This window comes from Castor canadensis, chromosome 9 (genome assembly GCF_047511655.1).
Source record: "Castor canadensis chromosome 9, mCasCan1.hap1v2, whole genome shotgun sequence".
In the NCBI taxonomy this organism is placed as follows: Eukaryota; Metazoa; Chordata; class Mammalia; order Rodentia; family Castoridae; genus Castor; species Castor canadensis.
Window position 1 is genome coordinate 115,359,902 of NC_133394.1, and position 14,043 is coordinate 115,373,944.

Genomic DNA, 14,043 nt, shown 5'->3' on the forward strand with positions numbered 1-14,043 from the left:
TGCTTTGCTTTGAAGAGTTTTGGTTTCCATTTCTCCCAGCTTACTGATCTTTTTTAAAAAATTTTTTTTTCCCTGTAGTGTAATCTTCTCTGGGTCCCATCCAGAGAATTTATTGTTTTGGATACATTAGTGCTCTTTTATCCATGGTTTCATTTTCAGTTACCCAAGGTCAACCATGTGAACATATTAAATGAAAAATTTCAGAAATAAACAATTCATATGCTTTAAATTGCATGCCATTCTGAGTACCATAATGAACTCTTGCTTTGCCCTGCTCTGTTCTGCCCAGGACATGAACCATTCCTTTGTCCAGTGTGTCCATGCTGTATATGCTACCCACCTGATAGTCATTTAGAAGCCACCTCAGTTACCAGATTAACTATTGTGGTGTCACAGTGCTTGTTTTCAGATAACCCACACAAGGTAACCTAAAGCTACATTACAAAGCCTTTGTCATTCATCTCACTTCTTCCCATAATGTAGGCATTGTGTCATCTCATTGGTCATAAGAAGAGAGATTGAGGGAGAGAGCATGTATTCACTTAACTTTTGTTACAGTATAGTGTTAAGATTGTTCTATTTTGTTGTTAATCTTATGCCTAATTTATAAATTAAACTTCATCGTAGATATGTTTGTGTAGGGAAAAATATGTAAGATTCAGTACTGTTTGCATTTTCAGGTATCTGTTAGGGGTCTTAGAATGTGAATAAGGGAGGGACTACTGTCTCATTTTTTCTCTCTCAAAGTTTTATTTGAGTCTTTTTAAAATATATATATCTTCTATATTTCCCCTCATTGTGTTCATTTTTTCCTTTAAATCCTTGAACCTGTTTTTAATGTTGTTTTTTAAGAGTCTGCTAATTTTTTTAAGAGTCTTTGTTATTTCTAGATCTGCTTTTACTGACTAATTTATCAGTCACATTTTCCTACTTTTTGATGCATCTAGTAGTTTTAAATTAGATGTTGCACACTGTTAATGCTGGATTAATGACATTGTTGAGTGCTGGATTTTGTTATGTTAAAGAGTGTTTTGGTTTTTTTTTTTTCCTTAGAAGGTAGTTACTTGCACATCAGCTTGATTCTTTGAAGCTGATTTTTGAGGATGTTTTGGAACCTTTGAAACTACCTTAAGGAAAGCTTAAAGTAGTCTTTGACCCATTATAAGGCACAACCCTTCTAGAGTATTTACAGAGTGCTCTGGAATTCCGTGGGGACTTCTGTGATATCTTTGTTCTCATGGGTTCCTCATCTGCACTGTGATCCTAAAATTGCCAGTAGGCAGAAATTTGAGGTGATTATTGTGCTCTTCTAGTTTGTTTCCCATTTCTCAGGGATTATAGTCCCCCTTCGTCTGTTATTCATTGTCTGCAAACCTTGATCATGTATTTTGTTGTAATCATTTATAGTAGAAGAGTAAATCCAGTTCCAGTTACTCTTATCAGGTCAGAAGCAGAAGTCTGGAATGAAAGTTTATTAAGTTTATATATTTTATAGAAAGTTTATATATAACATATATATTTATAAATATAAATATAAAATATACTTTATTTTGGAATGCTTTTAGATTTATAGAAAAATTATAAGGATAGTACAAAGATTTTATGTATGCCTTACTCTCTACTATTGTTAGCATTTTATATTATTGTGATACACTGTTCACAGTTAATGAGCCAATATTGATACATTATCACAAATAAAACTCATACTTTGTGTTTCCTTAGTTATTATTGTTTTATCCTCTTTCTGTTCCAAGTTCTAATCCAAGGCATCACTTTATATTTAGTTGCTTTACCTCCTTAGGCTGTTCAGATTGTAACAGTTTCACAAAATGTCCTTTTAAAAAGATTAATTAGCTAACTGATTAATTTTTGTCCCAGAGTGTTGGAAATCGAACCCAGGGCCATGCACATGGTAGGCAAGTTTTCTGTCACTGAGCTACAACCTTAAGCCCTCCTTGTTTGTAATAACCTTGATAGTGTTGAGGAGTGTTGGTTGGGTGTTTTGTAAACTGTTTATTTGGATTTGGCTGATCTTTTTTTCATGGTTAGACTGGGCTTGTAGGCTTTGGGGAGGAAGAATACAGTAAATGACATTGTCTTCCCATTATGTGAAGAGTGGGATTATTAAGATGACCTAATCATGGTGATGTTAACCTTGATCTTCTGATGAGGTAGTGTCCATCAGGTTTCTCCATAGTAAAAACATCCTTCTCTCCCCTGCCTCCTGTTTTCTGTTTCTCCAGCTATGAGCTGTCACAGCACATGTGAAATGTTGTCAACCTAAGAAGGTCATTAGAGACTTACTGCCCAGGCTTATAACCTGGGCTGATCATGTAGGCATTCCCTGCCTGGCATATACCCAAATTTTAGACTCCCAGAAGAAAAGTAGGTGTTTAACATGCACCATATTTCATGTAGAAACAAATTAGGCATAGTTAGTCTTCCTGTTAGTTCTGGGAGTGGGGGACCTTCTCTGAATCTCAGTTCTCAGATGTTAACCAAAGATCAAATTTGCAAGGTGGCTTTCAAAGGAGAGCCATCAGGCCTGCTGAGTGCTTTTATTCTGGGTAAGGTTTTTCCCTCTTCCCCATTTGTTTATTTAGTCATTTATTTGTATCAGTGTCTTAGTCCATTTTATGTTACTGTAGCTAAATACAAGAGACTGACTAATGAAAGAATAAGGTTAGTTTCTTCACAGTTCTGAAGGCTGGGACGTTCAGGACCAGGCCTCTGCATGTGATAAGGGCCTTCTTGCTGGTGGAGACTCTGCAGATTCCCAGGGCATTGCAGGGCATCACATGGAGGGACTCCTAGTTCAGGTGTCTTCTACTCTTACAAAGCCCCAGTCTTACCGGATTAGGGCTGCACCCTTAGGGCCTGCCAAAGGTCCCATAGTCCATTATGTTTTCCCCCTCCTAATACCTCACAATGGGATTAAATTTCAAATGAGTTTTTGTGAGCACATTAAAACCATAGCAAGCTATATTGATTTATGAAAATTTATTTTATATTGGAGGTTATATTCCAAAACTATGTTATTTTGTTACTTAACTTGCTGCAGCTTTGTATTGAGAGCTCTTTAAACTCTCTTCATACCACTTTGTTTTGCTCTTTGAGCCCTTTCCTTCTTTTTGACACTATTGGAGACTCTGGGCTTAGCTACTGTATTTCTTGCTCCAATCCAGGAATTAACTCTTTCTTCATGGAGCTCTGTTTCCTTTTGGTAGTGGTGGTTTAAAATGTTAAAACATACATTGTAGAAAATTTGGGAAATTTGCAGGAAGGAAATAAATACAAGTAAGAAGCAACTGCACCAAGCAGTAGGTTGTTAGCTAATAATATAGAAATCACTGTTAACATTTTGTTGTGTTATTTAATGAAGTTTCAAAGTAACATATGAAATGATTTTTATAGATTTTTCTTTAGTGTGTGATGGCAATTATGTAATAGACCTGAGAGCATCTTTATTCTATCTACAGCCTTTTGACCTCTTTTCTCAACTCCAGTTACGAGGACATTTTGAAGAGGCTGAAATCTGGGTGGGGTGGGGGAGGAAGGCTCTACAGAGTGGTAAGGTATTTGACATTTTGTATAGAAAAACTTGCCAAATACTAATTTTCTTTCATTCATGCTAATTTGGGAAACCATTGTCATATTTGAAATATTTAAGAAGCTCAATATGAGGAATAATTAATATATTTGTACTATCTTCTTAAGAATGAATTATGAGTTGAGGAATTTTACTTCCTTTTGGGTAACTAGAACATTAAATGCTAATGAATTGTATGATATTTTCAGTTAAACCCAAACTTCATTATATATCAAGAAACATTCTGTTCAGATCCCACCTGAATAGCAATGTTTTATAAGATTTGGTGAGAATTTTTCCTGGTACACCTTGTCTTGGTGTATGGGAGTGTACCTGTTTCTACCTTCTACTGAAAAATATAAAGCAAGCAACTAACTCCATGAATCCTTAAAATAACAGTTAAAAGGGGCATAAAATTAAATGGATATTGACTAAGAAGAAAGAAGAAATCTACTCTAACCTGGCAAGAGAACTGCCACAGTCACCGTTTGTTCCCAGTGTTTACTGTAGTGTCTGGCCCATGCCAGGACCTTGATAAGGGCTAATAACACTGAAACTGTAGTTGGGTGCCAGTGGCTCATGCCTGTAATCTTAGCTACTCAGGAGGCAGATATGAGGTGGATCATGGTTTGAAGCCAGCCTGGGCAAAGAGTTCATGAGACCCTATCTCGAAAATACCCATCACAAAAAAAGGGGATGGTGGAGTGGCTCAAGGTGAAGGCCCTGGATTCAATCCCCAGTACCTCAAAAAAACCCAAAACAAGCCACTGAAATTGTGAATTTATGAGAAATAATCTAATCCAAAAGATGAGGAGGAGTTTAGATGAAGGAAATTTCTGTTTTGCCAAACAATTTCTGCAGCTATCTTTTAATGGTGATAATACCAAAATATACATGGGTATATACAACTTGGAAAATTCTGAATTTATAGAAAGTAGAAAATGGAAAACTGACATCTCTGGTCTCCTGATAAACTTGCAGTAAGCTTTAGGCTAGTGCAAATTTCTGTGATTAATTGGCAGTTTAAGCATAGAGCACTCATTGGAAGAATAATGGCAGTATCATTATTTGTATAATTTGAAAACAGGGTTAGTAGTTGGGGAATTGAGAAGGAAATTGAAGCACAGTGGGCTCTTCCATGGTCTTCAAGAAGGATTGTTGGATGTGATGTAAATTTCCCAGTTAATCCTTTAGTGATTTGCATAGTGAATGTTTGAGGAGAGGTAGAAAGAAGATATTCCATGAAGTAAGGATTACTGTAATATTTGTGGCTAGTATGAAATTACACTATTTATTTTGTTCTTTACATTTCAGAATAAAGCTCAGAGAAAATCATGCTTTGCCCATATGGGCCTGTTGAGTTAGTCTGCATATAAATGGGCAATGTGGGTCTTACCTGCCCATTATTTATAGTGAACTTAACGATATAAAATGAAACTTCTAAAATAAGCCCTGAAATCAACTCATACATTTGTTACCCAAAGAAACTAATTTGCTTTGGATGTATGTGCATAGTGATAGATTGATCAGATAGAATAGAAACTTCAGGTTCTGATTTATTCTTTTGGGTCTATGTAGACAAACCATGAAGACAAATTTGTGAGAAAAATTACCTATTATTTACCACCACCCCCCCAAAAAAATTACCATACTCCGACTATCTGTATGGCAAGTAGATTCTCTAGTACAGTTCATAAAGTTTGCCTTGTGGACTTCGTAGACAGATAGCATTAAGTAGTTTTAACATCTTATGTGAGCTTAGTTCAATAGAGAAAGAGAGAATATGGCAGAATATCTGGGTATGATCCTACTGACTCGATTGCTTGCTGACATGGTTCCATTCTGCTCCTTGGCATTTGATGGTATTATTCACTTGGGTCAGGACCACCATATTCCTAGAATCTGTTAACAGTTGTTTGATGCAGAGGATTGTGCTGTTGAATCATTTTGGGGAATACTTTCATTAGAAAGAAGTAACTTGGTTTCTGTAAAACATGAAGCCTTTGCTTGCATGATGACATACAGTGTAATGCACAAGAATGGATGCAGTAGGTAGGGCTTCTAGACTGTGGCATGCCCCTTATTCTGGCAACATCTGAAGTCATTTGTGTGTTTCCTTATACCAAGAGAAAACCTGGTCTAAACTGCTCCTGAGAGAGCTCTGACAAAGAAGACACTGTGGAGTTAGGGTTCTGGGTTGGTCAGCCTCTGCTTCCTGGTTCAAATTTACTTGGTAGGTCTGTTCAGGAGTGGGAATGGCCCAGGCCATATCACCTTTCTAGGACTCCACTGGGGGAAAAAAAAAATACTGCTTCAAACGACCTTCCCCAAAATATCACTACCATTGAATATGCCTTAATACAGGTGACGGACTCCCTTTCCCCCTTACTGTATGGTCCTTGTGCCTGGAAGGATGTTTTACCTCTAATACAGTGCGGTTTGGCTCTCAATAAGTTTTATTCAGTTAGGACTTTGATAAGTGCAGATACTTACTCTTTGTAGTACTTAAAGGATACAATAGTACAGCTAGATCAGTACAAATGTATTGCTACATACTCTAAACACATGCCCCTGAACCTCCAGAGTGACAGTAAAATAATATGGAGTCCAAACATTTTTGGTTTGATATTGACATAAACTATTATTTATTTTGGTTGTGAAATTTTCTTCAGTTTTGAAGAGCAGTTAGGCTTGTACGGATATCTGTTTTCAGTTTAAGACTTTTTCTGGAGAATAAAGTTTGACCAGACAACTTTTCACTGTTTACTGACATTTTCATTGTAAAAAAATTCAGGGGCAATAGGTGCTATGTTAAGAAGAGAAGACCCTGTGACTTAACACAGAGTATTATAACAGAGTTATCTCTTTGGAATAAGTTGCATGTGGCAGGAAAAAAAAAAAAAAAAAAAACTTTGTCCTGAGCTGAGCAGTTTTTGAGGCCGGTGGAGGCTCGGCCAGCACTAATGACATCATCTTTTTATTCCACTATCCAGCATTATTTCCAGTAGGGTAGGAGAGGCAGTGGGCTCTGTCTCATCAGTGATAAGCATGCTGAGAAAACCACTGCTTACCGCCTGGTGTGCAGATGGGAGAAGAAAATGTACTGCTCACATCACCTGCAGGAAGCCAACCCAGCAGTGGCAGAAATAACCACTGACATTTTTTTGGGGGAGGGTGTCAGCCATCAAAGCAAGAGATTTAAAGATCTTATGCTAGATCCTAATTCATTTTTAAATTTTATTTCCAAAGCCCTTAGCAAGTAAGGAAAGTTGGCATCCAAGGGCAGAGCTCTTCCCCCTGTCTGTGTACTAGCAGTGGTGATGAACTGAAAGCAGCCAGAGGCTCTGTTCCCTCAAACTGATAGCAGGAATGTACACAGAGGAGCTGATTTTGGCCATGTGCAGGTCTGCAGAAGGAAAGGTGAGGGTGTCCTTCAGGGCACTTGTAAAAAACTTGGGAGGTTTAATTCAAGTGGCTCGTTCATCTGCATTCAGCACTGCTTCCACTATAGTGTGCGTCACTGCGAGACTGCATGGTAATGAAGCCAAGGCACTGTGGGCCAAAACTCTGCTGCCTGTGACAGGCCAGGGGACAGCAGCTTGGACAGACACATCAACACAACGTTGCTGCTGCTGCTGCCGGCGCTGCTGCTGCTGCTTTGGCAGCCCATTGAGGCACAATGTTGAGTCTACAGGATTCTGTGTTCTTTGAAATTAGCCTAAAGTCCTTGTTAAAGTCCTGGAGCAGCAGCTGTAAGTATCGGTTTCTGAGCAGGAGGATCGCTGAGGTATGATTAGTACGGCCATTCCTTGCATGCTCTGTGTTCACATCCATCCAAATTACAAGAAAAGCTGTTGAAAATCCCGTGGAGGCTAGGAGAAAATCTTGATGTGCACACATCGGGCAGTTGTAATATTGCTACTTAAATTTTCTTTGACTGAAATTTACCAGCCTTGGTTTTCTTGTGAATTTGTGTTTTGTTTTGTTTTGTTTTTCTGGCAAAGTTTCTCATACTTGGTCAAAAATGGGGGAAAAAAGAAGGCAAAGACAGGGTTCTCAGACACCAGTACTATTCCACAGTTCTGTTAGCACAAAATGTACGTTTGAAGCAGCATCTTAAAACACCAGGCTGTGTAGCACAGTGATAATAACTTTCCCCTAATATAATAGAAGTTATCATGGAATTACTCATTCCCTGCAGTTAATTTTCATATCTAGTAAATTTTTTGATTAAGAACATGATATGGATGATATACTTATTCTTCAAAGTTAAGTAACTCAATAACACTAATGGCATTGGGCTATCATCCTGATTATAACTCCCTGAAATGTAAATTTGGCAGATCTGTGAATTTTGGTCAGTATTTCTAGTAATTTCCAATGGTACTCTTTCTCTGAAGATCTCTAAACACTTGGAAAATTATTCTTTATCACAGTCTGTTTATTTTTATGACAAAATTATAGTATGATAGCAAGTTAATGAATTAAGTAAACTCGGGTTCTGTTATTATGTTTGTTTTACCCAAAGTAAATTGAAGTATAGAAAAATTGTGACTTTTCCAAGGTCATGTGGTAGCAAAGAACTGGGCGAACCCAGTTGTTCTTGCTCCCAGCTGTGCCTAAGTAAATTAATAAATAAAATATGAGATTACATTTAAAACTTTGCACTTTAGCTCTTATGAAAATATTTATTTAGTGTAGTTTTGTTTTAGGAGCAAATAATATGAAACCCAATGTTACATGAAGAAAAAACTCTCAAGATAAAGCCTGACTGAATACAACTTGAGATTTGTATTATGCTATATGTTCTGCTTTGAAATGTCTGTATTTCTTTCATTTTTGATCTTTAAGTGCTTCTTCCCCATGGAGATATTTTGCCAGATGGCATAAAAATATGTTAGCTTTAGGAAAGTTTTCAAGTGGGTATACATAGTTAAAATATTGGGAGAATTATAAGTATTGAGTAATGTAACTTTAAATACTTTTACTAGTTAAAAGGAAGCTAGTGATATAGAATATTTTTTGATGAAATAAATTAGACTATAGTTACTAATCCTTTCCTCTTCTTCTCACAGTCCTTGACATGTACTTTTTTTTTTTTTAAATAGTAAGAGATAATGAAAATGAAGCTAAAATTACCAGGTTCTTATGGAAGGACAGTATCGTAGCATGATGGCTTGTCTTGTAAAATATTTAGTTTGCTTAGGCACTTATGAACTCTAGTTATTGTTTTGTGACCATTTAAATATTTCTGCATGTCATTGCCTGGACCCTGTAACCAGCCACAGCCAAACCCCATCTAGTCATAGTCCCTTGCATCCAAGAGTGAGTGAGCCAAAAACAGATGTTTGTAAAGCTTTGTTTTTTAGTTGCTAGTATAAAGACTCAGTCTGTGGGTATCCCATTGCCTATGGGCATTTATGGTACATATCTCTTGAAGGTGTTTTTATAGTTCTAAATGTTAATATTGAAAATAATTGCTAGTGTCAATGTTAATAAGGCCCTAATCATGGGAAAATGGGAGAATGTTTTTTATTTCACCAGCTTGTGTTGCTGTCTTCTTTTCTTTCTTTCTTTCTTTTTTTTTTTTTTAATTTTCACTTAACTCTACTGAATTAGAGAAGGGGAGGGGAGGGGATTAAAACATTAAGAAAAGGATGATAGTTTGCTGTCTTTTTCCAGGGCTGTTTTTATAGCACCAACACTTTTGATTCAACCAACATTTACTGAGCATAGATTGTGCTATAGCAGATAGCAGGAAGTGGGATATAATCCAACATGGAAAATAGAAATGGAATGTCACAGTAACTAAGGTGCACGAGAGACAAAGCACATGCATTGAGTTACTGGATGAAGAGAGCAGGGAGTACAGAGATACAAGGAATCATATAATATGCAAGGGTCAGGGGCGTCTTAGTGGGAAAAGAACTTTCTTGGGTTTGGGTTTGAGTATTAGGATGTACCCCATGGTACAGGACCATCAGTACCCCCTCCAGGCCACTCCTTTCAGTCACTGTCTGGAAGTTGAAGTTGCCTTTCTACCATCTAAGTTTCCTTATCCTCCCCTGACTTCTGTTGCCAGACCCACTGACTTGGTTCAGGTCTCTCTCCTCATGATCACCTGGATTATTGCCATAGCATTCTTTTGTGTCCTGTTTGCATCTTCCAGTTGCTGCTGAAGTTTCCTTTTAACTACCCGCCCTTAATGACCTTCTCTAACTTCATAGTCCTTCTGTCCCCGATGGAACAAAGCTTTCCTTCATCCAGCCCTTGCTCATTTTGTCCATGTCTTGTCTTGCTGTGCTTACTCCATTCTGAGAGCATGCTGTGTATACATATTTGCCACTACCATTGCGTGGGATGCACGACTACCTCTGTCTGTCCACAGTGCACCCCCACCACACCCCTGTCTGCTTCGCAAAGAGTTCTTATTTAGCCTTCAAGACCCAGCTGTGGAGACAGCAGATAGTTACTGCTTCATGTGTTCTGTGCCTCACCTTGAACGTCTCTGTGCCATCACCCTCTTCACTCTTTCTCTGCTACTTGAGTGTAACCTCTTCAAGGGTGTAGGTTGATTGCCTTTTTGTTCTTGCCTGGAAATTTAATGCTCAGTTAAGCTGTGGGAAATGCACAGGCAGCTAAGAGATCAAGCAGGGATGCAGTAGGTGTTGTTGAAGTGAATTAACAATAACAAAGGAGGAAGGAGGCTAAATAGATGCCCCTCTGGTGCTAGTTGATGATTATTATTTCTATACTGTGATGCCTTAGGGGGACAATTCCTGATACAGGAATGTACAGAATGATACCATAGTGATTTAAAATATTTCATTAAGTTCCATTTAGTGAATTTATTGGGAAGAACAGAGAACAACCTGATTTATTAATAGCCTTTATAAAATAGGAAATGAAAAAAATATTTTCCGTTAAATAAATTTCATGTTTCAAATATTGCACCCATACCCTCCTGCATCATAAAAGGAAAAAGAAAGAAACATCTAGGGTTTTTATTAATGACCATACCTTAGCAGCAGTGTGTATTATTATATATAGCTCTTTATCTTTAATTACAATAATGCTTGTTGTTTGTAAGATGCATTTGTGTGATTTGCATTAATGTTAGGTGGTAGTTTTCATATAAACTGCCGACATCCTCTGGTTTGGGGCCTGCTTTGCTGGCAGAATGTTGGTGCAGTGCCTCTGAAGTTTGATTAGAGTTGAGATTCTTTCTTTCAGTAACAACAATGAAGTGACATTCATATGGCCTGAATTCAGGATTTTGTCTTTGTGCCAACGGTTTTAGGCATTACTTCTTTTAAAACTGAATCAGGAACATTCTGTTAAACCAGTGGTGTAGTAAGGATGCTATCATTTAAAAGATTGGCATAGTTCCCTAGAGTTGATAAGACACAGCAAGTGACAGACAGTATTTAGATCTGTCCCATTGTCATCTGCAGTGTTAATTAAGGCCACAGATGCTCCATACTGTCCATATTATTCCTCTCCGAACTTATTTATAGAATTAATTTAGCTTATGTAATTTTATATGATAGCTAGTATTTCAAAGGATCCAGCTTTTATCACAGGCATAAAATAGATAAGTTGATGTATCTTAAGCACAGTCCTATAAATTGAAGTGTGAATAAGGGCTGGTACATGAAGGACCTACATTTGCATAGATTGCTTGGATTTTCACACAATGAGATAAATCCTAAATAGTTCCTAGTACTCAGAAATTTTTTCCTGAATCGTAACAATAATAATTAAATTTCAGTAATCTCTGTTATTCCATTGAAATAAAACTTACATTTATCGGAATAAATGGCCTGGTGCTATGGTATCTGTGATGTGTGTGTATACTCTCATATTAAATCTTAGGGGATCGTCATGAGAGTCTGATGAGAGCCATTTCTGCTGTTTCTAAGTAAGCTTTATTGTGATATATTTCATATACCATAAAATTCATCCTTTTAAAGTGTGCTGGCTCTTAGTGTACTCAAAAACTTGTGCAACCATCACCACTGTCTAATGCAAAACATTTTGTCACCTCAGAAAGAAACTCTGGACTCACTAATCTACTTTATGTCTACTCTGGAACTTCATATTAATAGAAGGTGGGTTTTTTTTGTTTGTTTTGTTTTTGTGGCTGGCTTATTTTCACATACTGTATTTCCAAGCTTCATCCATGTTGTAGCATGTATTGATACTTCATTGTTTTTTATGGCTGACTAATATTCCATTTATGCACATATTACCATTTTTCCCCCTTTATTGTTGTGTGGGGTGGGGATACATTTACAAATGTTCTTATATCAAATATGTCATACTTGAATTCACCCTTCCACCCTCCTCCTTATCCTCCCCTCCATCAATTCCTGGAACAGTTTCAACAGGTATCATTTTTGCATTTACATACATGTGTACACATTATTTGCTCTGTATTCATCCTCCTACCCATTTCCCCACCCCACCTCCCTCCCCCTGGTGCCAGTCTCACCCACCCCCCTAGGGGGCAGGACCTGTTCTGCCCTCCTGTTCTCTGATTTTATAGAAGAAAAAAGATAAAAGATAAAAAAGAAAAACGACTGTTTTGCTAGTTTGAGATAAAGATAGCTACACAAGGTGTTTCCTTGTGGCTTATCTTTTTATCAGCTGAAAAATTTCTGGTTTTATAGGGGAGTAAAATTGAGCTCAGATAAGCTAAAGAACATTTTGTCCCCTGAAAACCCCACACACTCAAACCTAGGGCCTTGTGCATGTTATTTAAATAGTCTACCACTGAGCTATACCCCCAGCCCCAAACTCTTTATTATTATTATTTTCTTGGTTATATTGGGGTTTGAACTCAGGGCCTCATGCTTGCTAGGCAGGTGCTCTTACCATTTAACCACTTCAGCAGCCCCCAAACTCTTTATCTAGCTAACTTCCTTTAATCATTCATATTTTAACTAAAGGCTTCCCTGGTCAAGTGATACTTAAGCAAAATCTGAAGGAAGAAGTAGCTAATGGTTTGAGAGAACGGCATTTGGGCAGACGAGATACCAAGTGCTAGAGGTGGAAGGAATGTGCAAGTTTAGCTGGAGTAGCTGTCTCAAGAGTGACAAGGAGTGAGGCTGGACAGGTAGGCAAGGGGTTAGACCACATAGAATCTGGAAAACCTTGTTACAGATTTTGGTCTTCATCCTGAAACAAGCGGGGAACCCGTGATGGAACTTGTGGCAGTGGTTGACTGTCACAATGTTACTTCATCGATTTCCATTTCTCATGGGATGGGATAGGGAAGGGTAAGAGTGATACAGTGTATGCAGGGAGACCAGTTAGGATGCTGTTGCAATAGATCAGATGTGGGATGAGGAGTGCACAAAGGAAGGGCAATTTCTTTATTTGGCGAGCAAGTGTACAATGCCTAATATGTGGTAGGAACTGTTTTCCATCTTTTGCAGAATATTAGCTCATTTATCATGGATATGGGAAATAATTAAGTGACAGGAACAATATGTCTTGAGTTAGACATTTGAAGTAAGGGAGATTTTTAACTAGGTTTTTGTAAAATAAATTTTATAGGGTCATTTTGCATTCTTGTTTATGAATTTCAGTGATCTATATCATCTTTTTTTTTTCCCCCCCTGGGTTCCTGGGTTCCACCACCAGGGTCTTTTTTTTTTTTTTTAATTTTAATTTTTTTATTACTCATATGTGCATACAATGCCTGGGTCATTTTTCCCTATATTATCTGTTGAGAGTTAATGTTGCTCATAGTGGGAAGACTCACCTATTGCTTGTTTCTAAAATATTCTATCACCCCACCCCCACCAGGGAAACCTGTGTGTTTTAGGAAATGAATCCTAGGCAAGGAAGCCAACTCAGTGTTGTGCTAAGCATGAACTCTTCGTGATGGTCTCTGAACTTATAATTCCCATATCCAGACATCATTCAGTGTAGGAATCATGAGACTGCTTTATCTTTTTTTTTTTTTTTAACATTCTAATTCCTTAAACTAGTTTTACTTCATTTATTCAAGACTAAATATTATGTGTTGTGAGAAGTATAGCTGATTATTCATTCAGTATTTGATTTCATGAACTGCTTTACATTTTTAAATTGATAAATATTGGAATAAATGTTTAAGGATGAGATTCAAAATCAGGAAAGTTTCTAGTGGATGGTGAAAGTATTCATAGTTGACTGAGAATGCTTTAGAAGTTTAGTATAATACCCATGATAAGATTTGCATGTCTATTTCAAACACCTTGACATCAGGACCTCCTCCTGTTGGTATACTCCACTGTAGTTGTGTATAGGTTATCTTATATGAGGCCCTGGGTCCTATCCTATGCCAAGACCTTGAGTTTAGGAGAGTCCCAGTTTGTCAGTCCAGGCAACTTGGTAGTCATCCACCCTTGTGTCTTGTGTGTGGGCAGTCCTGCTGTGTCAAAGTTGCCACCCCTAGTTATTGC

At 37.6% G+C, this 14,043-nt stretch overlaps 1 protein-coding gene across 13 annotated transcripts in view; it reads left to right on the forward strand.

The window, feature by feature from the left end:
• The window catches only part of Fryl (FRY like transcription coactivator), a 222,240-nt gene that overhangs the window by 73,931 nt on the left and 134,266 nt on the right, over positions 1-14,043 (forward strand). Inside the window, exon 4 of one of the 13 annotated variants that reach the window (XM_074042290.1) lies at positions 11,639-11,700. The exons of the other annotated variants lie outside the window; for them this stretch is intronic. The gene's annotated coding sequence lies outside the window, so the exon portion shown is untranslated. The remainder of the gene's footprint in view (positions 1-11,638; positions 11,701-14,043) is intronic. 13 annotated transcript variants of the gene reach the window in all.